A 26924-nucleotide genomic window follows, 5' to 3' on the forward strand; every position below is an offset into this window, starting at 1 on the left:
CTATCTTGTCAGACTGCTTCTTTCCTTGTCCATTGGCTAATTCCTGTGTGTCTTTTTCTTTCAGACTGGTGCCTATTGATATCACTAGGCTTCTGATTTCTGCTTCAAATTGAGGTATATAAGACAAAAAGAAAACCCAGAAGGTAGCCACCATGTTGTTCTTAGGTTCTGAGTCTCCAGTCAGTCTTCCTTCACTGATTTAACTTTCAGAGTCTTTTCTGGTATGAACGCGTATGTGTCTATGTAGCTAGCTAGAAAGCTAGATAGATAGATGATAGATAGATGCTTAAGGGTAACAGTCGCTTTAATTGTTGATGTGAGAAGCTTAGAAACATCAACCAGTTTTAGAATTATAATATTACCCTTTACATTTATACAAGCCTAATTTCTGTGCATTTGAGTATGAGGTTTTTTGCTTTACTTTTTAAGATTTACTCTTTTATTTGAATGGCAAATTATAGATATGTAGAGACAGGGAGAGTCAGAGAGTGAGCTTCCATCTAACAATCCACTCCCCTAATAGCCGTAATAGCCAGGACTGGGCCAGGCAGAATCTAGGAGCCTGTAACTACATCAGGTATCCCTCATGGTGGGCAGGGGTCCAAGCACGTGGTCCACCCTCCCCTGGCTTCCCAGGTACATTAGCAGGGAGATGGAACAGCAGAGGACCAGCCAGGACCTTAACTGGTGCTCACAGGGCATGCCTGTGCTGCAGGTGGCTGCTTAACCTACTGTGACACAATATTTGTCCCTCTTGACTTTTTTTTAACAAGTTAGTGTATTCTTTTCTTTTTTTTTCTGAGGGGTTACATTTTATTGCAAACCTTAAATATTCTTCAAACAGAACATAATGTCTTCCATCAAGGCTCTTGCATGGCCTACATAGAAAACTGAAACGTTTTGGAGAGGTAAGGAGAGGGACAGCACGGGGTGAGTGCTTGCAGTTTGCCAAAGACCCCTCACAAATGCTCTTCAGCCAGCTTATCAGCTTTTGCCACAGCTTCTTCAATGGGTCCCACCATGTAGAAGGCCTGCTCTGGAAGATGGTCATATTCACCTGCCAGAATCTGCTGGAATCCTTTAATGGTCTCCTTGAAGGGGACCAGCTTCCCCATATGACCCGTGAAGACCTCAGCAACCTGGAATGGCTGGGACAGGAAACGCTGTATTTTCCGTGCACGGGACACAGTCAACTTGTCTTCCTCAGAAAGTTCATCCATACCCAGGATGGCAATGATGTCCTGGAGGGATTTGTAGTCCTGCAGGATCTTTTGCACTCCACGGGCAACGTCATAATGCTCACTGCCCACGATGTTGGGATCCATAATGCAAGAGGTGGAGTCTAAAGGATCCACAGCTGGATAGATGCCCAGCTCAGCAATAGCATGGGACAGCATGGTGGTGGCATCCAAGTGGGTGAAGGTAGTGGCAGGGGCAGGGTGGGTCAAGTCATCAGCAGGCATGTAGATAGCTGTACAGAGGTGATGGATCCCTTCTTGGTGGTGGTGATGCGTTCCTGCATGGTACCCATGTCAGTGGTCAGGATAGGCTGATAGCCCACAGCAGAAGGGATTCTGCCCAGTAAGGCAGACACCTCTAAGCCAGCCTGGGTGAAACGGAAGATGTTATCAATAAACAGCAGTACATCTTGACCTTCCTGGTCTCAGAAGTATTTGGCCACAGAGCTACTCAGCACGGGCACCGGGCGGTTCATTCATCTGACCGTACACCAGCGCTACCTTGGAGGTAGCATCCTTCAGGTTGATAACACCAGACTCAATCATTTCATGATGTAAGTCATTGCCCTCACGGGTTCTCTCACCAACACCAGCAAACACAGAGTAACCACCATGGGCTTTGGCAACGTTGTTGATCAGCTCCATGATCAGTACTGTCCTGCCAACTCCAGCACCACCGAAGAGCCCAATTTTGCCACCCTTGGCGTATGGAGCCAGCAGGTCCACAACCTTGATGCCAGTCACCAGGATTTTCTGCTCGACATTCATCTCTATGAACTCGGGAGCCTCTGCGTGAATAGCAGCAAACTGTTTGGTTTTGATGGGACCTCGCTCGTCAATAGGTTCTCCAATGACATTCATGATTCTGCCCAAAGTCTCAGGCCAACAGGAATTTTGATAGGCGCACCAGAATCCAGGACTTTCTGGCCTCTAACCAAGCCCTCTGTGCCATCCATAGCAATGGTTCGTACTGTGCTCTCACCCAAATGCTGGGCCACCTCCAAAACCAACCGGGTCTCCCTGCCTTGCACTTCCAGGGCGTTCAGGATAGGTGGCAGGCCCTCATCAAACTGGACGTCCACCACGGCACCAATGATGGCCACGATGCGCCTGGTGGCAAGGCCTGCCTTCGGCGCTGGTGAGGTTTGCTCGGCATAGTCGCGAGCAGGCTGGACCGCTGCCGGAGTGGCCCGGATTAAGAGCTGAGCTTGGGGTAAGGACGCTGAAGGGGTGAGTCCCCACAAGGCCCCAGAGGCCGACGCCGAGGCCACACGACCTACAAGACTCAACATGGCAGAGCCCAGGTGGAGACTCTTATTTTCTTATATTAAGAATTATTGCACATGAAATTACTGTAAGGGTAATAAAAGCCCTTTAGATCTCACCCTGTGTCTCTTTTATTATTTGAAAGGCAGAATTATATACAGAGAAATCTCCTCTCTGCTGGTTCATTCCCCAAATACCTGCAATGTCTGGCACCGGGTCTGGCAGAAGCCCAGAGCCTGGAACTCCGTCTTGGAATCTTACATGAGTTCAGGGGCCCAAGTACTTGGACAGTTTTCTGCTGCTCTTCCAGGCTCATTAGCAGTGGAGCTCAATTGGAAGTGGAGTGGCTAGGACCCATATGTGACGCCAGCATTGTAGATGGTGGCTTAACTCACTGTGCCACAGTGTCAACCCCAACCCAAATCCTTTAGTTATTAAGAGATTCGCCAAACTCCAACTGTCAAAAGTGTCCTGCAACCAAGTCTGTCAACAAAGGAAAACATGAAGCCTGAGTAGTCTAGAAGTATCCAAGAAGTAAAAGGCTGATTTGAAGCCTTAACTGACAGCTAACTTTTACTGTGGATTTTTTTCTAAGATTTATTTATTTGAAAAGCAGGGAGGGAAAAGGAGAGAGAGAACGAGAGAGGGGAGGGGGAATCTTCCATCTGCTGTTTCACTCCTTGAATGCCTGCAACACTCTGGGCTATGTCAGGCTGAAGGTAGAGACCAGAATTCCATCTGGGTCTCCCAAATAGGTGTCAGGGTCTCAAGTTCTTGAGCCATCATCTGACGCTTCGCAGGTGCGTTGGTGAGGAACTGGATCAGAAGGCTCGTAGCAAGGACTCAAAGTGGTCCTCTGATACGGGACCCTGCATCTAGCTGCTCAACCTACTGTGCCACAGTGGGGCACTTTGAAAGAGAAGGAACATGCTCTCTGAATGCAAACAGGATTAGGCACCAATGGACCAGGGAAGCTACCTGATGGTGACTCACGTGCGTGAAGAATTGGATTTGTACCCTACCTTGGCCTTTAATCAGCTGTGTAATCTTGCTCAAATAATGAAACTTAGTAAAGAGTTGATTGAGTTTATTCACGAAACAAGTAAAAAATGGTATTATTGTTATCATTATTCTTTTTTTCCTTACCTTTGGAGGGATGCATCTTCATACATATTTTAATTTGTACAATTATTCTTGTTTTTGTTTTTTTTGAATTTTGCATGTATTTATTTTTAGGAAGCCACAAACATGGATTTGCAGGTTGAAAAAGAACATTTAAGGTTATCTAGGTAAGTTTCTACAGATCATTGGTTTTCAACTTTGGCTGCACATTAGAATTACCTGGGGAGCTTTTTAAAGCTTCAATGCCCTGGCTCATCTCCCAGAGATGTTGATTTAACTGATCTGGGGTGAGGCCTGCTCATTAGTACTTCTGAAAAGCTCCCCAGGTGACCATCGCGTGCACTGCACAGAGACCCTCCACTCCAGATAGATGTCTTCAGGCCTCACTCAGGATGTCACTCAGCCAGAGAGACTCAGTGATCATCCAGGCTTGTGTGTCAAGGATCTGGTGATTTTCAAAACAACGTTGGGGAAGAGAACTAATGTGTCTTCTAATTCCTTTTCCTACCTCCTGAAAATGAGGCCTTTAATAGCTACATTTTGAAAATGTTCCCCAGTGATTTGGATGCCTATATTACACCTTCACACTCCCCCATCTGTGTTCATTTTCCTTAGCTCCTTCCACACCCAGCTGGGAGTTGGCCTGATGAGTCTATACCTTCATGGCTTCCATGCTCTCTGCAAAACTATTCTCAGCTTCTGTTTTGACACCTTCTGAGACAGGAAGCCCATGAGCAATTAGGCCCCTAATTCTGTCTCTGGAGGGTCCTCTGTAAGGAAGATGGAAAAGTAATGAGGAAACCAACTTTAGCTAAATAGAAAAAAGATTGTATGGGCCAATCTGAAAACCAATTACAACCTACATTAAAGTATCTTTTGGAAAATGGCTAAATGAAACAAAAAATACTGTATTCCATTTGCTAAGTATTTTACTTCAAAATGATCCTATGGAGATGTTATAATCAGATATTTCTTTTGAAAATGAAAATGAGGGGGCTGGCATTGTGGCATAGTGGGTTAAGCCACCGCATACAGCACCAGCATTACATATGGGTGCCAGACTGAGTCCTGGCTGCCCCACTTTCCATCCGGCTCCTGCTTGTGTGCCAGGGAAAGTAGCAGAGTATTAGCAAACTACTTGGGCTTTTGCACCCATGTGGGAGATCTGGAAGAAGCTCCTCTTACCTTCAGCTTGGACCATTGCAGCCATTTGAGGAGTAAACCAGTGGATGGAAGGCCTCTCTCTCTCGCTCACTCTCTCTCTCTCTCTCTCTCTCTCTCTGTGTGTGTGTGTATGCCTCTCTCTGTAACTCTGCCTCTCAAATTAAAAAAAAATCTTAAAAAATGAACAGGACCTGTATTGTGGTGCAGTGTGTTAAGACACTGCAACTGTTAAGAATCCTGGCTGCTTCACTTACCATCCGACTCCTTGCTGATGTGCCTGGGAAAGGGGCAATTGACAACCCAGGTGTTTGGGCCCCATGTGAGTTCCAGTTTCCTGGCTTTGGCCTGGCCCGGACCAGCCCCAGCCATTGTAGCCATTTGGGGAGTGAATTAGTAGATGGAAGATTTTTCTCTCCCCTTCTCTGTCTGTTCCCCCTCTCTCTGTAACTCTACCTTTCAAATAAATAAATATAAAATAAAAAAAATGACTGTGTTTTCCCAGTTCTTGCAGATGACAAAGCTAAAGATAAGTATATCTTCACAAAGAAGCGGGGATTGAACTAGGGCAATCATTCCACAGTCATCCTCTCACACAAGACTTCAACCCGTGGACAGACTGGGGTTTTTTGTCTCTCTCACTGACAACAGGAAGTACACCCTTTCAAAAATATGTTCAAAATATGTTTGCAAGACCAATGTGTGTCTAAGACAAAGTCTGATAGATGAAAGGGGAAAATGGCTTTCCTGCAGTTGAAGGGAATGGCATCATGGCACAGCAGGTTAGGCAACCCATGTCAGAGTGCTCATTCCATCCTGGATTCAACACTTCTGATAGAGCTTCCTTCTGATATGTCTGGGGATACGGAGGGAGACGGCCGAAGCATTTGGGCTCCTGCTGTCACAGGAGTCTGGAGCTGGTTCTTTGTCTCACAATAATGAAGAATTATGAAGTGGACAATAAAGGGGGTGAACAAAGGAAATGGACGTAGATTTTACTGAGAAACAGAGACTTCTGCGGGACAATAAGGGTCCCCAAGGGAGGGGGTCCATCCAGGTCTGGGTATTGGGAGCTTGTCAGGGGTCTGCATTGTTTTTTTTGTTTTCTTTGTATCCCACATAGTGGTCATGATTTCTGATCAGTTAGCAAAGGTTACTACGTCAATCACTTGGGAGATGTAACGGTTGAGAAATATTGTTGACCTGACCAAATAAGGCAGGTTATGCCTTGTATGGTTACCTACGGCTGTGGGGGCACATTGTGTGCCCTGTCAATCTTTTCATTTGCATGGGACAATGATCCCAGGTTTCATACAAACAGCTGGTTCCTATTCCCACAAAGGACATTCCTGACGGCCTATTACCTTCTAACTCCTCACGTTGACACCTATGTGGGAGATGTGGTTGGAGTTTCAGGCTCCTGGGTTCTGCCTGGCCCAGAGCAGACTTTTGCAGCCATTTGTGTAGTGAACCAACAGATGGACCATCTCTCTCTCTCTCTCTCCCTCTCTCTCTCCCCCTCTCTCTCTTACACTCTCGATATCTCTATATCTTTCTCTGTGCCCTCTGCCTGTAAAATAAATGAAGCTTTTAGAACACAAAAGGCAAGAACAGGTTGAAGAGGACACTCTAGACACCTATCCAAGTGCCCTTTTTGGAAGGTGACCGCAAAAGAGGACAACATGACCTAATAACCCAGTGCATTCTTCCCCAGGCTGTGGTTTCCAGCTGAGTGTGAACTCAGGTCATTCCTTGCATTTAAAGGCAAAACTTGTCACTCCCAAAAGAAGTCTCTGTTCTGACTGGTTCACTAATTCACTGCTGAGTGGGCTTGTGTGGTGAGGGAACACATTAAATATTTAAACCTTGGCCTTCCCAGATGCAGAGCCGCGAAGATGATTTTCCACGGAATTTAGCATTAAACTCAGGCAATTTGTACAGCTGTGCATATAAATGGCTTTTCACATAATCTCCAGAGGCTAGGGTCAGTGTTGCTCGTTCATTTTAATACTGTGGATGACATAGCAACATCCTTCCAATTGATGTTTCCTCATAATTGAAAGGGTCTTAATAAGAATGAGGAAGAGACAGTGTGTACACAGCAACATCGATTTCTGCTGACAGTTGGGCACAAGTTAATTGTAATTTTAATGTAATTTGTTCCATGGTCATGTGAGCTTTAGGCTATACCTAAATCCATTTTAAAGGAAACACTGTGTGAGTATGTTTGTGTGTGTGTGTGTGCTTGTGTGATACAATATTAGAATGACCCAATTATACAGCTGTCATGAAGATACCAAATATAACTTCCCTAAATACTTTAATTATTTTCCCAACAGATATATTTGCCTAAATAAATGGAAGGCTCACCTTTGTTGTCAAGATAAAAATTTACCCAGTCAGATTTTGGGATGACACAGTTGTTACGCTGCTTAAAATAAATGCACACTTTATTTGTCAAGTCAGAAGTACTGTGGAGTCCTAATTGCTAAAGTTAAGCTTATCTGCATGAACTGTAGTTAATATTTATTCTGGGCGAAGCAGTTTTTTATTAAGTTATTTTTTCATTTAGTAGAGCAAGAACATGCTAATAGTTTTGTTGGTAATTCAAACATTTCCTGCTGTGGGTAAAACAAATGTAAAACTGAAGAATGATAGTGCTCTTTGGCTCTGAAATTTGCTAATTGCAGAGCTATTCAATTATAGGTAATATCTTTTTATTGCTAATAAGATTACTGTGTGTCAACACAAGTGCAATTTTGAAATGGAATTTGCCCAATTTACCTTGTATGGAATTCAAAACTGTTCAATGCAAAAGACTTCAGAAAATAGGCACAGAAATATGAACAACAGAGGAAGTAGTGACCCTTCTAATCTAGTTTCGTCCCCCCCAACCTCCGGATGGTTTTGCTTGGGGACAGTTTCAAATTAATGTTTTGCTACCAAAAACATCAAGCATGTGATTGGATGGACTGTTGTCTAGTTTAAAGAATCTTTAATTTACAACTGATTTTTACCCAACTCAGCATTGTCCAAACTCCCCTCACCTAGTCAGGGTCTAGCATTATGTTGGGCACAAAATAAGCAGAAGTGAATGTAAGGTTTGGAAGAGGTCAGGCCATCAATAAGATAGCGGAACCACCCACTCAGAAGTAAAAAGCCCCTAAGATGCATGTTCCTGAGTCTTACCCCAGACCTATTAAATCAAACTCCTAGAATGTGGCGCCCCAGGACGTGTAGTAGTGCTTGATCCCCACGTGCTTCTTATAAATATGGATTTAAGAACTACTGGCCTGAGTGACCGTCCCCATGCCTGAGCAGCTTCTGTCGTTCATGCATGTTGCCTTTGAATCTTGGCCTTCAGCTGCAAAGGCTGTGGAATGACTTTGCATTTCCTCCTCAGCAAAAGACAAGTTATTTACTTGCTACTAACCCTAATTGAACATAGGCATCAAATATGATGCTGATATTTAAGGTAGATGTTACTAATCATGCCAGTAGATGCAAGGGGTTCAAGGTTTCTCTAGGTATTGCAGAAACCTTTGAGATTACAAAGAAAGATTGCTTGGGAAGTCTCATTGCTCTTTGTAAAATAATATTTCTCAAAGTATGACCTATGGACCCTGTTTATCAGAATAAGTTAAGAAGATATTAACAGGTTATGTTCTAGGGTATCATGCCAGACTCATTCATTCAAAAATCACAGAGGATGGATTCAGAAATCTATGTGATTTACCATGTTAAAAATCACAACTCACCCTCAACTGAGTCACTGACATTTGGTGAGGCTGGGAAAGAATATTCTTCCTCTTTCTAAGGATTCTAGACTTACTGGGATGAGCAAAGATCTCAGTTTACCTGGGAGTCTTCCCAGCTATACATCTAGAAATCAGATGTCCCAGAATATTCTTCAATCCTGGGCAAATTGGACCAGTTGCTCCCCCTAACTAAGAACAAATTTCAAATCTTTTCTATCATGTATTAGCTATAGGGCTTTGAGCTCGCACTAAACCATTTTGAGATCCAATTTCCTCATCTGTAAAGTGGCTGTAATATCCATTTCACAATGTTATTGTGTGGAATAATTGCAATTAGATGTGATTACATATATGAAGCACCTACCAAGCAGGCATTCTGTAAATGTTATTTTCTTTCCTATCTTAGGTAAAATCGTGTTCTTAGGCCAAAGGGGAGGATCTTGTTACAACAGGAAGGTGGATGCCATTTAATTTTTTCATCTGCTTTCTTAAAAAGATACCTCTTTGTCAGTAAATAACAGGTTGTCATAAGCTGTTTTCAGGCAGATTTGTTTTTTACTTTTTTTCAATTTGCAAATATGCAAATTGAGAGTCATGATTCAGTTCATTTGCATGTAAAATTAATTAACTATGAAATTCTATATATAAACAAGAAAGAAGGGAAAGGATGACTTTAAAATACAGAGTCGTTAAGTCTGAGAGTTTAGACAAGATGTTAGAGTCATATAAACTAAAGCAGGTGTCATTTCTACAATGTGAGAAGGAACTTAGACAAACCCCTAAGGCCAGGCTATGTTCCTACTGCTGGCTTTCATAAACTATGTGGATTTAGAGAGGTCTCAATCTTTCTAGACCTCAGACCCCATACTTATAAAATTATGAGGTTGGAATAGTGTGTTAAATTGCTCTCCAGGGCCGGCGCCGTGGCTCAATAGGCTAATCCTCCACCTTGCGGCGCCGGCACACCGGGTTCTAGTCCCGGTCGGGGCGCCGGATTCTGTCCCGGTTGCCCCTCTTCCAGGCCAGCTCTCTGCTATGGCCAGGGAGTGCAGTGGAGGATGGCCCAGGTGCTTGGGCCCTGCACCCCATGGGAGACCAGGAAAAGCACCTGGCTCCTGGCTCCTGCCAGGATCAGCGCGGTGCGCCGGCTGCAGCGGCGGCCATTGGAGGGTGAACCAACGGCAAAGGAAGACCTTTCTCTCTCTGTCTCTCTCTCTCACTGTCCACTCTGCCTGTCAAAAAAAAAAAAAAAAAAAAAAAAAAAAAAAAAAAAAAAAAAAAAAAAAAAAATTGCTCTCCAAAGTTCCTTCAAGCTCCATGATTCCATTCAAGATAAATTACTGTTTTGCTTCAATATGAATTCTCCTAGAAAAAGGGACAGGCTACTTTAATATAGTTGATACCATAAGAGGGAGATTAATTTCAGATTGTTCTCCATTATTTTGAATAAAAATCGCCTTTCAATAACTTATTCCCACTAGTCTTAACTTGTTCTTAGAAAAATGCAAAATACTTCTGTTTTATTTTTCATAAGTTAGTTTTTGATGATTTAAAATGAATGACCACATTGAGCCTTAGCAATCTTATTTCTACTTCTGATAGAAATGGCCATGATGCAGCCATGTTTAACCATGATAGAGTTGAGTGCAGTACTAAGGATTTCTAAAGCCATTTGAGGTTGTCCTGCTCAACTGATAGCTGAACAGTTAAAATGCTGCCTCGTAATGTAGATAGGTATGTATATATTAGGATCAATGTTGGATAATTTAATTAAAATGCTCATCTTTTTCTAGTTGGCTTGGGATAAAGTGTTCAGAATTTGGAGACAAGAGTAGATGAGGACATGTTAAATGCGCAGCAGCTCAATTAGAGAGAGAGAGAGAGACTAGAACATATAGGTTTGGTGAAGTCTGTGGATACACTGATAAAGAGAAGTGTTTAATCAATGACAGTATCCAGAGCTGGAGTTGAGAGGACATAGAGTTTAAATCTAGATTAGTGAAAATCTTTACCAAACACTTGACAGCCTCTTTGTCACTTCACATATTCATGGACATTTCCTACTTTCAGGCACATGTTAGGAATCTGGGGGCAGACTTTCACTTGTCAGTCTTATTCTTTAAGAATAGGGCTCATGGGGGCCAGCACCATGGCTCACTTGGTTAATCCTCCGCCTGTGGCACCAGCATCCCATATGGGCACCGGGTTCTAGTCCTGGTTGCTCTTCTTCCAGTCCAGCTCTCTGCTGTGGCCTGGGAGGGCAGTGGAGGATGGCCCAAGTGCTTGGGTCCCTGCATCCGCATGGGAGACCAGGAGGAAGCATCTGGCTCCTGGCTTTGGATTGGCGCAGTGCCGGCCATAGCGGCCATTTGGGAAGTGAACCAACGGAAGGAAAACCTTTCTCTCTGTCTCTCTCTCTCTCACTGTCTATAACTCTACCTGTCAAATAAAAAAAAAAAGAATAGGGCTTACAATTAGCTGTATTTTCTCAGATGCATGTACTATCCAGTGAACATAGTCATTTTTCTAGACAGTGAATTTTACTGATGCAAATACATTGTTTATCCTATTTAGTGAAGTTGTATGTCATGTTTTCAGCTTTTATTGATGTGGTAGTAATTCAGCCTTCATGCCTTTTGTTATGTTATGTAATCTGAGGTAGCCCCTTTATTCAGAGGCAAAACCAAATTCTCAGTCTCTAGTTACTCCAACTTATGCCAGTTTGACCCGTCTCCAAGGGCTGCTTGGATCTTCAATTGTTTTCTGATTTCCAGAATTACTTCACTATGCCTGCATCTTTGCACATTACAGAAACCCATGCCTTAATTTCCACCTTGCTTAATAAAAATGATTATTCTCCTCCTCTAATGGATTGTATTTGCCTTTTTAAACTCCCAGTTCTTCCACCTGCTTAAACCCTTCAGGACCATTTGCAATCACAATCACAAATGTACTCTAAAAATTCTCTGCACCTTCTTTGAAGGATCCCGTTATCCTCTTGCTTTACTGAAATGCGGCCTCAATGAAGACACCACGTCATTGAATGAAGACTTTTTCTTCTACACTTCACATGACTCAAGTTTCATTCCTATTCTCTATTACCATTTGAGAGCCATTTCTCTTCTTTCCACCTAAAAATGCTAGCTTTTTTTTTTCTGGTTCATGACATCAAACATCTTCAGCACTCACTTCCATCACTGTCCTTGTCATCTACTGACATCTTATTTAATCTGTTTATTCCTGAATCAGTCTTGAGAGCTATGAGAATAGAGGATACATCCAACTACTACCTTCACAGGACTTTGACCTCCATGTTTCCAGAACATTCCTTCATTTCACTAGGCCACCCAGTCTTGTGATCATTCTTTAGCCTTTGTTATCAGCTGCAGCATCATTACTCTCAAAATATTAGTTTCAAATATTTCAGTCTCTGATTATTAACTTCTCCTCTCCAGCTCAATGTTTTTATTCCAAAAATTCAATCTCATGAACGCCTACAATGCGCTTAGCCTAATACCTGTTCACAAAATGCCAATTAGTCCAGGTCCTCACTTTCCATAGAAGTCTAGATTCCCACTCCAGCCTTGTGATCCCTTGTAGACCTTGTAAATTCTCTGTCCTATCTCCCTCAACATTCTATTAGCCTGCAATACCCCATCCCCAATTAAAATTAACTATTTTTATTTTCTATCTATGGGTGGAGTATCTCAATAATCAAAGAAGATTCACTGATTTGACTTTAAATTTGTGCCCATGCTATCAAAAGAAATCTCAATATTCATAGACCACCCTGTTACAAGTTACCATTAAACTCATTTAGCTATTTTATGAAGTGACGATTCATGCTTTCTCTTCAAATTTCCAGTGCTTACTTGCAACATACTGATGACCTTGAATATAATAAATGCAACATGATGGGAACTACTTAATCTTAACCAAAAAATTCTCTCACCTTACTTTAAGCTCTCACTTATTACAGCTTTCTTATTGTACTTTTCTTTAATATAGTAAAAATAATATAACTACTTAAGGCCAAGTTAATCCGTGCCACAAATCCCATCTACCATTATCATTAAAAATTTAATTTCTACTGTGAAACCATTTCTCTTCTAAATCACCAAGTTTCCATTCTTTACTGATTCTTGCAAAATATCTTTAAAAATCCATATTGTTCCTTACTGTCATATATCCTTGCAGTTAGAGTTCTTTTTCTTCACTCCCATTCATGTAAAAATGTCATGAAAATAGTTCCTTGTATCTCCAGTCTCCACATACTCCACATTTTATTTCTCATTTATTCCAATTGGACTTTTGACCCCACGGTTCTGTATAAACAGCTCTTATTAGCATCACCATTAATCGACACCTTCTCATTGCTAACAGTTAGTCATCTTGCTGTTGCTCTCTGCACTGCTTAACATAATTGATTATTCCATCCATCTTGAGACATGAGTTTTCTTTTGCTTCCTGAACACTATACTCTCCTGATTTTCTTCTTGCTTTACTAACTGCACTTTTTCAATCTTCTTTCCTAGCTCCATGTTATTTACCAAGTTTACAATTGGTAGTATGCTCTCTAGCACTCCAGTCTTCTGATTCAGCCCTCGGTCTTCTGACTCTTTTAATTTATACTCTGTCATTAAGTGATTGCAATCATTGAACAAAGTACTATTATAATCTATGAAATTTTAGAAATTCTTCACCCAAACATTTGCTGTGTACTCATATCGAATGTAGCTGCCTGGTTAGAGCCAAATCCTTGCTGCAATGGTATTTAAAAGACACCTCAAGTTGAACATGGCCAAAGAAGAACTGGCAATTTTATTCTTTCACTGTGGTCCACTCAAAAAATAGTACTACTGTTGCCACCTAGCTGCTCAGGCTACAATGTAGGAGCTAGTATTCTTGATTCTTCTCATTTTTCAATACTCTAGACACAATATCTTACACCCAGCCAGCTGTCCTGCTAAAATATAACAAAAATTCTAACATGTCTCACTGTTCCTACTACTATTTAATAGTTCCAGTCCTTATAAAACTCTAGAAAGAGCCTCCTTTCATGTGCCTCTGTCTCCACACACATGTTCCTACAGATTATTTTCCACAAAGTCATCACGATGTTTTCAAAAATAAACCAATGTATGTCTTACACAGTATAAAACCCTACAATGGCTTCTCATTCCATCCAGAATAAACTCTTTTATAAATGTGGGCAAGGAATATATTAATTTTTGATCCAGTTTCTTGCCTCCTGCAAAATTAGAAATACTAATTGGAAAATAGCATTGTGTGCATATAGAACAGAGCTTATTTGACAATGAGAAGATATATGTACATTCATGCATGAAAGTGGGCTGCCCCACACAGAGAAATGCCCAAGATAAGTGGCCAAAGAATTGCCCATAAATGAAAAAGAAAAGAAAAACCAAAAATGGTACCTGTAATTGGGAAGATCTGTCCAAGAGTGTGCTAGCAGGAGAGTATGAAATGTCAGCTGAGCTCTGTGGCAGAAAAGCACACGTGATAGTGGTATGTCCAAGTGCATTCCATGGGAGCAGTCCTCTAAGTGAGGCCTATGGCAGAAAGCGAGCTAGTGTGAGAGCTATGTCTAAGCAGGGTCCATGGCAGAAACAGAGCTCTCTCCCTCTTCCATCTCTTTTTATAAAGAAGGAGGTGACATCCCAATTGGATATGCAAATGGGATGGGGTCTTAACATACACCTTGGTCCCGGATGTAACAGGTGGAACCTGGGAAGGTGTGTGTATCAAATTGACAGAGTCAGCATCATTTTGTAGAAATTAAGAGTTCCAACTCTTCCAAGCTAACTCCTTGCTTATTTATCCCACATGACTCTGACCTACAAGGTCCTACATAAACTAGCCCTTTTATTTGTGTCCTTTTGTTCTCTTAGTTGTCTAAGACACAGTGTCCATACTGACATTCTTTCTGTTTCTCAAACACACAAGGTTTTTCTATTTCAGAAACTTTTCACTTGTTGTTCTTCCTGGTTAGGCTATTTTATTCTTCCATATTTTTGCATAACTACCTACTTCTTAGTTGTGATTCAGTGCACATGTTAACTCCTTCCAAAGACCCTTTCTGGACACCTTAATATAATGGACAAATATCAGTTACTTGATGCCATGTTACTCTATTTTATCATTTTTATTGACCTGATCAGATCCATAAATTAATTTATTTGGTTCTTTGTTTTATATGTTTATCAAATCTCTCACCATCTGCTCCCCACTGAAATAAAGGTTCCCCAAAATATTAGAAGCTATGCTCTCAGGGCCCAAAACAGCACCTGATAAAAAAAATGAGCACCTATATTTTTTGAAGAATGTATGGTCAGGCTTGACTTCTTATCCAGGATTTTCTCATTTGTTGTGCAAAGGTAGAATTCCTGTCAAACGTCAATATTTCATTCTGCTGACTAATCAATTGATCCAGTTTGTCAAAGCTTCTTTGTATCATGAATCTCTGTCCTTTATCTTGTACCTTTCCTATTAGCTCTTCTTAGCTTCATACACATATGCATTCTGTTTTCTAGCTTATATTTGTTTGAATTATTTAGAAGAATTTACATATTCTGAGAAGTGGAATGTTTAAGGTGGAAATTGTTTGAAAAGAGCTTAAGGGCAGGTTTTGTAATTAAAAAAATAAATCCAAATGTGAATCTTGTCTCTATCTTTTTCTTGTTTTTGCAAAAGTAACACACTTTTAACCTGTGAATCAGTTTCCAATTAAGTCTTTTGAAGATTGCAATTTTTTCTTTGATGGGTTACTTTGAGGTTTAGTAAAATCCTGTATGCAAAGTACTCAATGTAAAATTTGGCATGGTGAAATTGTACACCAAAGAGAATGAGGCATCCCCTGGTCTATGTGAACTAGGAAAAGAAAGGTCTAGCTTAGAAAAGAGACAAAGAGGGGCTTGTGCTCTGACGTAGCGTGTAAAAGCCTCTGCATGCAAAGCCAGCATCCCATATGGGCACCAGTTTGAGTCCCGGATGCTCCACTACTGACCCAGCTCTCAGCTATGGCCTGGAAAGCAGTAGAAGATGGCCCAAGTCCTAGGGCCCCTGCACCTGCATGAGAGACTTGGAAGAAGCTCCTGGCTCCTGGCTTCAGATTGTCACAGCTCTGGCTGTTGTGGCCAATTGGGAAGTGCAGCAGCGAATTGAAGACCTCTCTCTCTCTCTCTCTCTCTCTCTCTCTCTGCCTCTCCTCTTTCTGTGTAACTCTGACTTTCAATAAATAAATCTTAAAAAAAAAAGAGACAAACACCAGATCCTCAAACATATTACTCTATGCATTTTAAATTTATAAATTCATCTGATTTACTAAATTTCCATCTAATGTTTTCCTAGTTTCCTTTTTTCTAAAATGAAGGTTTTTCTCCCTAAATTCTTCTAGTTCTAGTGTCTGATCAGGTTAAAGTAATTCACAGAGGGGAACCAAAAAGGTGAAATGTTTTGCCTCAGGCCGCTTAGAGTTCAGTTTTCTAGTTCCAGTCTATTAAGCACTCAGGGGTTTTGCATTTTCCATTTCAGCCTCTTGCTGGAGGACAGAGTGCAGGGAAAAGGATGCTCTACAGGAGAGTATGAGATGGGAGCACGGGTCCTGTAAGAGGAAGGCAAGGTTGCTACAAGAGGAGACTGTGGTTGAATGCTTCCGGCAGGCAGAGGGCTCCAGGAATTGGTTCAAGAAGTGGGGAGATGGTAGAAAGACTCAATGAGTGATGAGAGAAGGTTATTTTAAATTTTATCTGGGTGCCTTATTGTTGACTGGCAGCCAAGTGTCCAGCAGCATGGGAAGTGATTCAGTATTTGCTTGGCAGGCATAGGAACAGAGAGCCAAAATATGTAGGTTTAAGATCTTGTCCTGCCACTTTTTGGCTGCGTGACCTTCAAAATGTCACTAAGTGTCAATTTTCTCATTTATAATAAATAGGATACTGCCTACCTCATAATTCCTACTTCAGGTGCCTGCTCAGATACATTTTAATCAAAATGAAATAATATTTCCCAATATTTACTGGTAATGAGAATCACTTGGGGTTTCTGTCAAACACAACGATCTCAAGTATCTACCTTGAGAAAGCCTTATCTAGAAGATTCTATTTGGTGAACAGAATTCATGCTATTCACAATAACCAGGGCATTTTTTTTCCAGGAAAATTTTGAAAACAGTGAAGTGGTAGTACCATGTGAGGGTAATGCTCACAATTAGTCAACACTCGGAGAATCAAGTTGCCCCATGATTGTTAATCATGCCCGTGCAGGGAAGGGGCAGCAAGACTATTTTCCCACTCTATTTGGTTATTATTAGTGTAGGGAGATAAGCAGAGTCTAATTTTCCAAAGGTACTACTATTCTATTGTGTAGCAGAGACACTGAGACTTGTTTACATCTATCTATCTATCTATCTATCTATCTATCTATCTATCTATCCATCCATCCATTTGGTATGGGGTAGGCATGGAGTCAAAGGGGGAAAAGGAGCTTAAGACTGCCAGTACCCAAGCCCTGTGCACCACCCAATTTCCATCACCTTCCATGCCTATTCACATGGCTGAAGACTCAGCACATCCACTCTTCATGCAGCTAGGACTCACTTTTCATCAGGCTCCAGAGCCGCGACACCTTGGAGATCATGACATATACTGCAACCCCATCCTAAGCCTTGCCTCCTTTCCACATTCAATCAGACCCTTCCCAGAGCACCAATCCTGGTTCTATAAAAAAGTTGACCCCAGCATGGTGGGGGAAATTCTCCCTCAAGAGATTGACCACCTCTATGTTTCCCACTTGTATTCTGAGACACAGGAAGGCAAGAACCTGGACTAAGTCTAGCTGGGGATATCTGTGATCCAAACCAGGGCTCTAGATCCCCACAACATAATTCAGGTGTCCCCATCCCCAAAACACATCCATCTATCATATAGCTAGTCATCATCGATGAATGCCAATGTCTATTGATCATCCTATCTAGCTATCTAACTATCCTCTATTTTTACTTTGGAGAGCTAATGCAATCATGGAACTATGTGACTAAACCAAGTTTCTGAGTACTGAAAGATTTAGATCAACCTCGCAGGAATTTAATTATTCTAGGCATGGGGCATTCTATTTTCCTCATATTTGAATAAACCTCAAGATAGTGGAGAGGAAGAGAAGAGACCCATGTTGAGTCATATTATAGTATGATGATGGTATTATAATGGCAACCATGTCAACATTATAATTAATTATTTAAGTTACAGGCAATATTTTCTTATGCAACTGTTTACAAATACAAAACTACAAACATAACACTTTGTTACTGGCATATTGGGTAGAAATTACACCTTGTAGGCTGTTACATTTAATGACTTTCATTTGGTTAAGACTGAGGTGATAAAGAAAGTTGAAATGCTATTTTCCTCACAAATTGATGACATGGTGGCAAGTGCATTTCCTTTGGATCTTTAAAGTCCCAGGTGTGTTTGCCCATCTATTCTTTAATTTCAGGTAATTCCAGTTACAAAGTAGTACACAGGTGACTTATTACCAGCAAAAGCCTCGGTGAAAATTTAGCAAACTCTTCTGCAGTATTGAAGATCTTTTATAATTTCCTTTTTGCCCTGAAACCGTGTTTGAGTAAGGACCTAAAAAGGACTAAAAAAAAAAGAACTGTAATGAACACTTTTAATTTTATGATACATATATGTTCTTCAAGTCCACATCCTTTTGGTTGTAGTTCTGAACTTAGTTCCTCTGTTTTCTGTATATTAAAGGGCTTAGTTTCGATAGCAATCATCTACAAATGAATTGCCCCCATGCAGTACTAATGATTGCTTCCATATATCAGATCTGACACATTGCCCATCTTATATATAAAAATGACTAACTAGATGAGTGACTGATGAATTGTTTTTTGTTCAACCATAATTCTGAAGATCCAATTTTTGAACTTAGGAATTTAAGGATAATGATGCACAGCTATCACACACCATAGTCATTTGTAAGTATCGTGTATCAGACGAGAAGTTCAAATGATTCTGAGGCTGCTGGGACACTTCTGGGTATATGCCATATGGATGCACACACATTTACAGATGCAAAAATTCTCAAAAAATCAAATCATCTCCCCACCTCTCTTGTACAGGGAAGACAGAGGCAGCTTTCAATCCTTTTTTCCTTCCACCTCTTCTCTCTCCCTGAGAAACCACTTTCCTTTCCTTTTCTTTTCTTTTTCTTTTTCTTTTTATTTTTTGACAGGCAGAGTGGACAGTGAGAGAGAGAGAGACAGAGAGAAAGGTCTTCCTTTGCCATTGGTTCACCCTCCAATGGCTGCCGTGGCTGGTGTGCTGCGGCCGGCGCACAGCGCTGATCCGATGGCAGGAGCCAGGTACTTATCCTGGTCTCCCATGGGGTGCAGGGCCCAAGGACTTGGGCCATCCTCCACTGCACTCCCTGGCCACAGCAGAGAGCTGGCCTGGAAGAGGGGCAACCGGGATAGAATCCGGCGCCCCGACCGGGACTAGAACCCGGTGTGCCGGCGCCGCAAGGTGGAGGATTAGCCTAGTGAGCAGCAGCGCTGGCAAGAAACCATTTTTCATAATCTTGTTCCTATTACCTATAGGGCAGCATTGGTAAATGGACTAAGTGCTTTAATCCTGTCAGAGTATTTATGCTTTAAAAGACTGTCACAGTCAGAGGGAACCTTAAGAATTCCTTTCTACAGGTAGAACTCAGTGATCTGAGTAGAGACTGTTTTCAAGTGGGAGAGTGGGCAGATCTCCAGACTCCACCTGAGACATGGCGGTGTCACTGCCGATTGTGCCCTTGTAGGTATAATAACATTCCTTCGGATCAGTGAGAAGCACAGAGGCAGGTATTGAGTAGAATGACAGCGTTTACAGGATGGTTTGGAGAGCTAGCCTAGGACACTTTCCCACGTCTACTGACCATGGTCTGCTCCTTTTCTCTGCCTCAGCTCTGCTACATCTGTTGGACAACAAATGCTAACATCTTTCGCTTTCATTTTTTGGCTTATTTTTGATACATTTTTCTCTACCTAATCATGAAGTTTGTAGTGAGTTTCTATCCAAGGATAACTAAATATTTAGGGACTCCTCTTAGACGTTCATGACCTGGCAAAATCCAGCCTTTGGTCCCCAGCCCCTTTATCTCCTAGTTCCAAAAAAGGACATCTGGCATCAGACATTATTTATAAGCATCATTTGTCCAACATTTGGTTTTTATGCACTCTGAGATATTTCTTGTTAACTGATTTCTGAGAGGTTATAAAGTCTCACAAGAAGACAATAGCAGTGGCAAGCCCAGCTGCACAATACCGGCTGGCACTAGCTGCCCTGTGCATAAAGTGCTTGTCAGACATGTTGCTTCCAACCATAATTCAATTTCTAATTCTTTAGGACTTCAGGTTTTTGGGCCAGCAAGCAAGAAGGTTGGACACTATCAGCCCCACCCTCACAACAATCCCCCTTCCAATACAAACAAACAAAACCACCTGGGCCAATTATAATAACCGAATCCTTTTAAAATCTATCATATAATTGAGGTCAACGTCTAAACAGATACTCCCGAAAATTAGAGGTACAAAATTGGTACAAGGAATGACAGCTTAGTGGGAACAGAAGCTCAGGAGCAGAACACCACTACTGAGCCAGTTCTAGGATAGAAAAATCCAACTGTAACTCATAAATAGCTTGAGGTGCCCCTGTGAACAGGCTGGAGAGTGAATAAATCTGTGTGGTCCCCGTCTTAGTGAGACTTCCACACTGTCATGAGGTTTAACTCCAGGAGCCCCACCGGATGTTCACAATGAAGCTTGAAAAAGAATCCACTTGTGTTTCTGACTTCATGAAACATTTTTCCTGAGTTGGTTTTTTTCATCAGGAGACCCCAGTTCATTGCCACATGGATGTCTCCACAGAGCTGCTTGAGCATTCTCACAAGATGGCACTTGGCTTTTTCTACCAATATCAAAGAGAGAACAAAGCAAGCCATGATGCCTTTTATGATGCAGCTTCAGGACTCATAGACTATCATTTCCACAATGCCCTAGTGGTTAGCCAAATCAACACCATTCACCATGTAAGGGGAATGTTCAACGCTATGAACATTAGGTGAGAATTACTGAGGTGGGAGCATCTTACAGGCCGTGCAGGAAGGCATTTATAAGGTGCCGCTCCCCGTCTTCGTGGGGGAACGACACAGGACCCTGCGTTGTTCTTGCGTCTGCTCGGCCCTCCCCGGGTTTGCTGCTGGTTCTTCCCGGGTTGGCTGCTGGTCCTTCCCGGGTTGGCTGCTGGTCCTTCCCGGGTTGGCTACCATCCCTTCCACCTCCGTGGAAGGGCGGTTCCCCCTGCCACATTCCCCACTTCCGCGGGGGAGCGGCACACCGCCGGCCGGCTCTCTCGGGGGCTGCACAGGTATTCCCCTTAGATGTTCCTGGTGCATGCCGTCTCTCTCCTCCTTTATAGTCCTCTTCCACCAATCCCAACTCTGCTACCCACACGCCGAGTACGCTGCTCTCCTCCAATCAGGAGCAGGTCCCACAGTTTATTGGTTGAACTGGAGGCAGCTGTGTAGAAGCTGTTTCCCTTCTCAGCGCCATATTGTGGGAAAGCAGATGCATAGAATAAGTCTTAATTCCAGTAACTTAGTCTAGTCCAAGTTGCTCCCCACAATAAGGTATGTGTATTTTAATTGCAAAATATCCACATGACCCCTCTCCACACAACGAACCTTATAGTTCATAGGGAATACTTTATTTACCTATTTATTTTACTTATTTTATATATTTTATTCACTTATTTATTTTACTTATTTATTTTTATATATTTGAATGCCTAATTTCAAGGAGAGATACAAATAGAGATAGAAAGATAGATAGACAGATAGATAGTTTGCACCCACTGGTTCTCTCCCAAATGCCCATAGCAGCCAGGATTGGACCAGTTGGAAGCCAGGAGCCAAGATCTCCATCAGAGTCTCTCCTCAGTGGCAGGGGCTCAACCACTTGAGGCATTACCTGTTGCCTCCTGGGATCTTATCAGCAGGGAACTGGATCAAAAGCAGAGTTGCCAGGGCTGAAAACAACCATTTTGTCATGGGATAGAGGTATCTAAGGCAGCTGCTTAACCCACTGTGCCACAATGCCCACCCCAAAAAGTGTTTTAGAAGTTTGCTTCTATTTACTTAATTAATCCTCCCAACCTTCCCCCACTTTTATTAGACTTCCCATTGTACATTTGAAAAGACTGAGTTTTAGTTTTAGTCCTGTGGGGAGCAAACCGGACTAGACTGAGTTACTGGAATTAAGACTTATTCTATGCATCTGCTCTCCCACAATATGGCGCTGGGAGAGAAGTAAACAGCTTCCGCACAGCTGCCTCCAGTTCAACCAATAAACTGTAGGACTTGCTCCTGATTGGAGGAGAGCAGCGTACTCGGCGTGTGGGCAGCTGAGTTGGGATTGGCGGAGGAGGACTATAAAGGAGGAGAGAGACGGCATGCACCAGGAACATCTAAGGGGAACATCTAGCTGAAGGAACACCTGTGCAGCCCCCGAGAAGAGCCGGCCGGCGGTGTGCCGCTCCCCCGCGGAAGTGGGGAATGTGGCCAGGGGGAACCGCCCTTCCACGGAGGTGGAAGGGATAGTAGCCAACCCGGGAAGAACCAGCAGCAAACCCGGGGAGGGCCGAGCAGACGAAAGAACAGCGCAGGGTCCTGTGTCGTTCCTCCATGAAGAGGGGGAGCGACATAATGGTGCCGTGACTCAGATATGAAGCCTAGGCAGGGTTCAGTGTCGTTCCTCCACGAAGAGGGGGAGCGACAAGTCCAGTTTTAGATTAGTTTTGGGTTTTAGATACTTACCCAGTATCAGCCAATTAGTAAGCTGCCATGATACATTTTGCACCCGATCAGAGCAAAGCTGATCCTGTTTGAATTTCTATAGAATAGAATACACCACTGTTTTCATTTTCACTTCCCTGGTAAGACAAAGTTCATATGAGCATGCGTCTCCATCATACTGGCAATTCGCTGTTTTGTTGGCTGCAAATTATGTTCAATATTCTGCTGTCCAGATGCACCACCCCTTTTGCAATTTCATTTCCACTGATCCTTTAGCAGACAAAATAACTCTGTAGTTGAGAATACAATACCATTGTAGAGCAATTAATTCCCTGATGAAAAATAGCTCCTATTTGCTATTTATAGACATATACTTTCATACCATCATCACAAACGTTTCTGGTTCTATAGCTGCTCTGGCCAGCACAACTCTTGGAAATCACCTGTGAGGAAGTCCCTCTTTTAATCTGAACATTGGCTTTTTTTTTTTTTTTTTTTTTTTTTGACAGGCAGAGTGTATAGTGAGAGAGAAACAGAGAGAAAGGTCTTCCTGTTGCCGTTGGTTCACCCTCCAATGGCCGCCACGGCTGGCGCGCTGCGGCCGGCGCACCGCGCTGATCCGAAGGCAGGAGCCAGGTGCTTCTCCTGGTCTCCCATGGGGTGAACATTGGCTTTTATCCAGTGGATGAAAAAGGACATTTTACCTTCTACTCATGAGTCTCTGCAGCAGCCTCTGCTTTTCCAAATTCATGTTCCCTTAGGGAATAAACGTGTATAATAACTGCAATTTTTATTCTCACCACACATCTCAGGGCACAGAGCCCTGAAGAAATGTTCTGTCTTAGCCTTGATTCATGACAGTTTTAATGCCTACAGTTAGCATTTGGTGCACAGGGTCTCAACTCCAGTGAAAACACTGAGCCTACTGCCAAAGAGGTAGGCTGTAGAACAAGCTGCTCAAGCAACAGAAGATGCTAAACTTATTTTGATCAAAAATATAAAGATCCATATTGTGGTTTATTTAATCAGTTGAATTCTAAAGCTTGACATTCTTTGTGCAGGAGTCAGTTTCACAGATGTTGAATGTTTTAGCTTTCTTTCCACTTTACAAGCTGTATCACAGCATATCCCTTAGCCCTTGCTTCATTTTTCAGTCTCCTGCACTCTAGCTATGATGCCGAGATCTAATGATCCTTCATCCCAAAACAAAATTGGGGCATCTCCCTTAAAACCTTCTTTCCCTGGACTCACAATAAAGGGTCCCTGCTATTCTACAAAATCAGTGAGGATGCAGCATGACAAAGATGGTCCATCTATCAGTATCACTCTCAAGAGGAGCACTTCATGTGATGGAGAGACAATTTTGTGAGGTTTGGGTTGACAATAGAGTAGGAATAATGTGCCAGAATTCAGGCATTGGTGATAAAAAATTATCCAACTAAGAGACACAACTTAAGGAAGCTTGGTCTGGTTAAATCCAAGGTGTTAGATAGCATTAAAATTATGTAAGGCAGGGAGTATTTGGCCTAGCCATTAAAAAGTCAGTTGGGATATCCACATCCAACATGATGCATTGGTGTGCCTGGGTTTGAGTCTAGTCTCTGCTCAGGATCCTAGCTTTCTGCTGATGTGCAGGCTGGAAGGCAGCAGCGATGGCTCAAGTTACACAATTTCTGCTGCTGATGTGGGAGACTTGTATTAGATTCCCGGCTCTTTATCTTAGTCTGGCCCAGCCCCTACTGTTGAAGGAATTTAAGAGAGAACAAGATGGGAGCATTCTCTCTCTCTCTCTCTCTCTCTCTCTCTCTCGTCTCTCCTTATCTCTCAAGTATGTAAATACTTAAAGTATTTTAATCATTTAGGTATAAATATGACTATTTGTGCAAAAACTTTTTTATGAAGATTGATATCAAAATATACATGACTAAATGGCCTAGTGTCTATACTTTAAGCTACATCAGCAAACAAAATAGATAATGGAATAGCAGACTGTTAATAGTGGTTAAATATAGGAAACAGATATTTGTACAAGTAATTCCTGCTACTTTTATATAATACAAAGTGACATAAAGCTGAGCAAGTTACAAAACCTTGAGGGCAGAGTGCATGGGTCGTGGGGGTAGGAGAAAGGCTGAGCTCTGCTTTCAGCTGTCTTCCTTCCCCATCATTCTTAAGGCACAATTAAAGCTGCTGTCTAAATAAATCTCCTACAAAGATTAAAGAGTATATTTTAAGAAATATTAAGTTATGTACCTGTCGGGATGTTTGGCCTTTACAGTAATTTTTTGCATATCAGTGGGTCAGAAACTCAATCACTGCCTGAGGATTTATATCTAAGAAGTAAAGGAGGGAAGACATCTAACACATACGGAAACAGAACTTTCCCTATAGGACTGTTATCTCTATTTTTCTCAGGAATCAGAATTTCAAAATGCAGCAGTCTGGCACCATTTTTAAATATATTCATGCATTGTTTTATGACAGAAACATAGTCTGAGAAATGCACTGTTAGATGATTTTGTCATGCAAGCATCGTTGGATGTACCACACAAGCCTAGATGGTGGAGCCTGCTGCACACCTAGGCTAAATGGGACCACTGTCATAACTGTGATCCACTGTTGCCTGAAATGTCATTATGGTGCATGCAAGCCCTGAAGGCATTAACTGTCTCACTCTGTGTTCACAGTGACCATTCAAAATTTCCAAGTTGTATTTGCATAACAAAATAGAGAAATGAAGTGCATACTTATGAAGATTTTTATAAAAGATGATTATATTTTTAAGTGTTAAAATCAAAGAATGGTCTTCATTTATCTAAAAAATGTTTATTATCTTGTTTATTTAGAGTATAAAATAAATGTCTCAGTTTAGGGCTTTTGGTTGAGGAACTGGTGAGTTGTGTTAAACACTTTTATTCTCTTTCAGTAATGAAGAGTGTGGTTTTCTCCTTGAGGATTTCAAATTTATTTCACTTCCCATTTTTTTTTTCAAGTTTTTTATTTTCCCATGGCCACTGTCACTTCATTCCTTGTTAGGTGATATTTAGCATAAGCATTCTAAAAAAAGGCTAACTGTGGAAACATATGGTGGTTGCATGCAGATTGATCTACATATGTTAGGAAAATGAAAAAGAAAAAAAACTAGAAAATGCTTTTTTGTTTTCCTTTTTCCTTGTACATTCTTCAAGGAAGCAAGTGGTCTGTGAGAAGGGTGACTACAGAAAAAGAGCTAATTAATTATACAACTGGGAACAGAAGAGAATCCAGAGAGAAGCTGAGAGAGCTCAGGCCAGCTTGGATAATTTAATTTTGTCATTAGTGGATAATAAAGGCTTGCTAATCATCAAAATTGTTCAAAAATCGGATCAAGAAAAAAGTTCAGAATCTTGATTATCTTAACATAGAAGTGCTTATTTTTCTTTTGTTCTTATGCAAAAGTACAAGAAACACTACTGTGTTTTTCTTATTATTATTAAGTAAACCTCAATAAACTTACACTGAATGTGATAAAATACCATTCATTTATTCCTTGTCATAATATTGGTTAAGACTAATATTTCCTTGAGCAGCTTCAAAGTTGATAGAATTAGAAAATTCAGTTCAAAACTAAGCATAATCCTTTAATTGAAGACTATTTAAAACACAATATTGAACTTGAGTTCTGGTAAGAAAAATTTAACAAGTATTTTTTCTTATAAATTATAATTTAGAAAATATTTTCCCTATCCTTCCCATGTATTTTAAATGGAACTTAATTTGTGAACATTTTCTCTATAAAGACGGTGAAGTTCAAACAAAACATGTTTCTCTTATCAATAAACCCATGCTTTTTTCTCTTGTGTTGGGGAGAAAAATCTACAAATATCCTTGATGGCCACATTCTTCTGATCCACTATAAAGTGTATCATGAACCCAATAGCAAGTTTTCTGCTTAAATAATCATATAAAATGCAGCTGAGAAGTCATTTTTCCTCAAGTCATGGTAGAGTTGGAGCAACATTTGACATCATTTCTTAGTTGAAATACTCCAGATATAAGCATATCAAGGCTGTTTACAAAAGATGAGGAGAAAAAAAAAAGCAGTAATATGCTTGAGCAAGGGTTCTGAATTTAGGCATTAAATCAGAATATCATTAGTAAAGTTAAGTTTAAACTTTTCAATCACATATTAAAGCAAAGGAAAGAATTAAGAAGGGCAATATTGTCATCAATCTATTTACCTATCCATTTGCATATTTCTCTCTGTACAGCTTCTGATATACATACGCACATTTTTATATAAGAACAAGATGAAATTAGAAAGATGTGGGAACTATAGGAAATAATGTACCAGATGGTAGGAGATATTGAGGAGGAAAGTTCTCTCACCTTCAGTGATGAGATTGTATGTTTCCATAAGCCCTCAATGCATATGCTTTTTTAAAAAAAATGTAGCACCATATATAGACTTTTCAACATAGAGAATAAAATTTCTGTGTAATTAAGATGAGAGCTAGTCATTACTCACTTG

The 26924-nt window shown here is 41.4% G+C and overlaps 1 pseudogene; it reads right to left on the bottom strand.

Moving 5' to 3' along the window:
- Positions 1–784: 784 nt before the first annotated feature.
- Positions 785–2545, bottom strand: LOC100340053 (ATP synthase subunit beta, mitochondrial pseudogene; annotated as a pseudogene).
- Positions 2546–26924: the final 24379 nt, after the last annotated feature.

The sequence above is a fragment of the Oryctolagus cuniculus genome, chromosome 2, assembly GCF_964237555.1.
Source record: "Oryctolagus cuniculus chromosome 2, mOryCun1.1, whole genome shotgun sequence".
Taxonomy (NCBI): Eukaryota; Metazoa; Chordata; class Mammalia; order Lagomorpha; family Leporidae; genus Oryctolagus; species Oryctolagus cuniculus.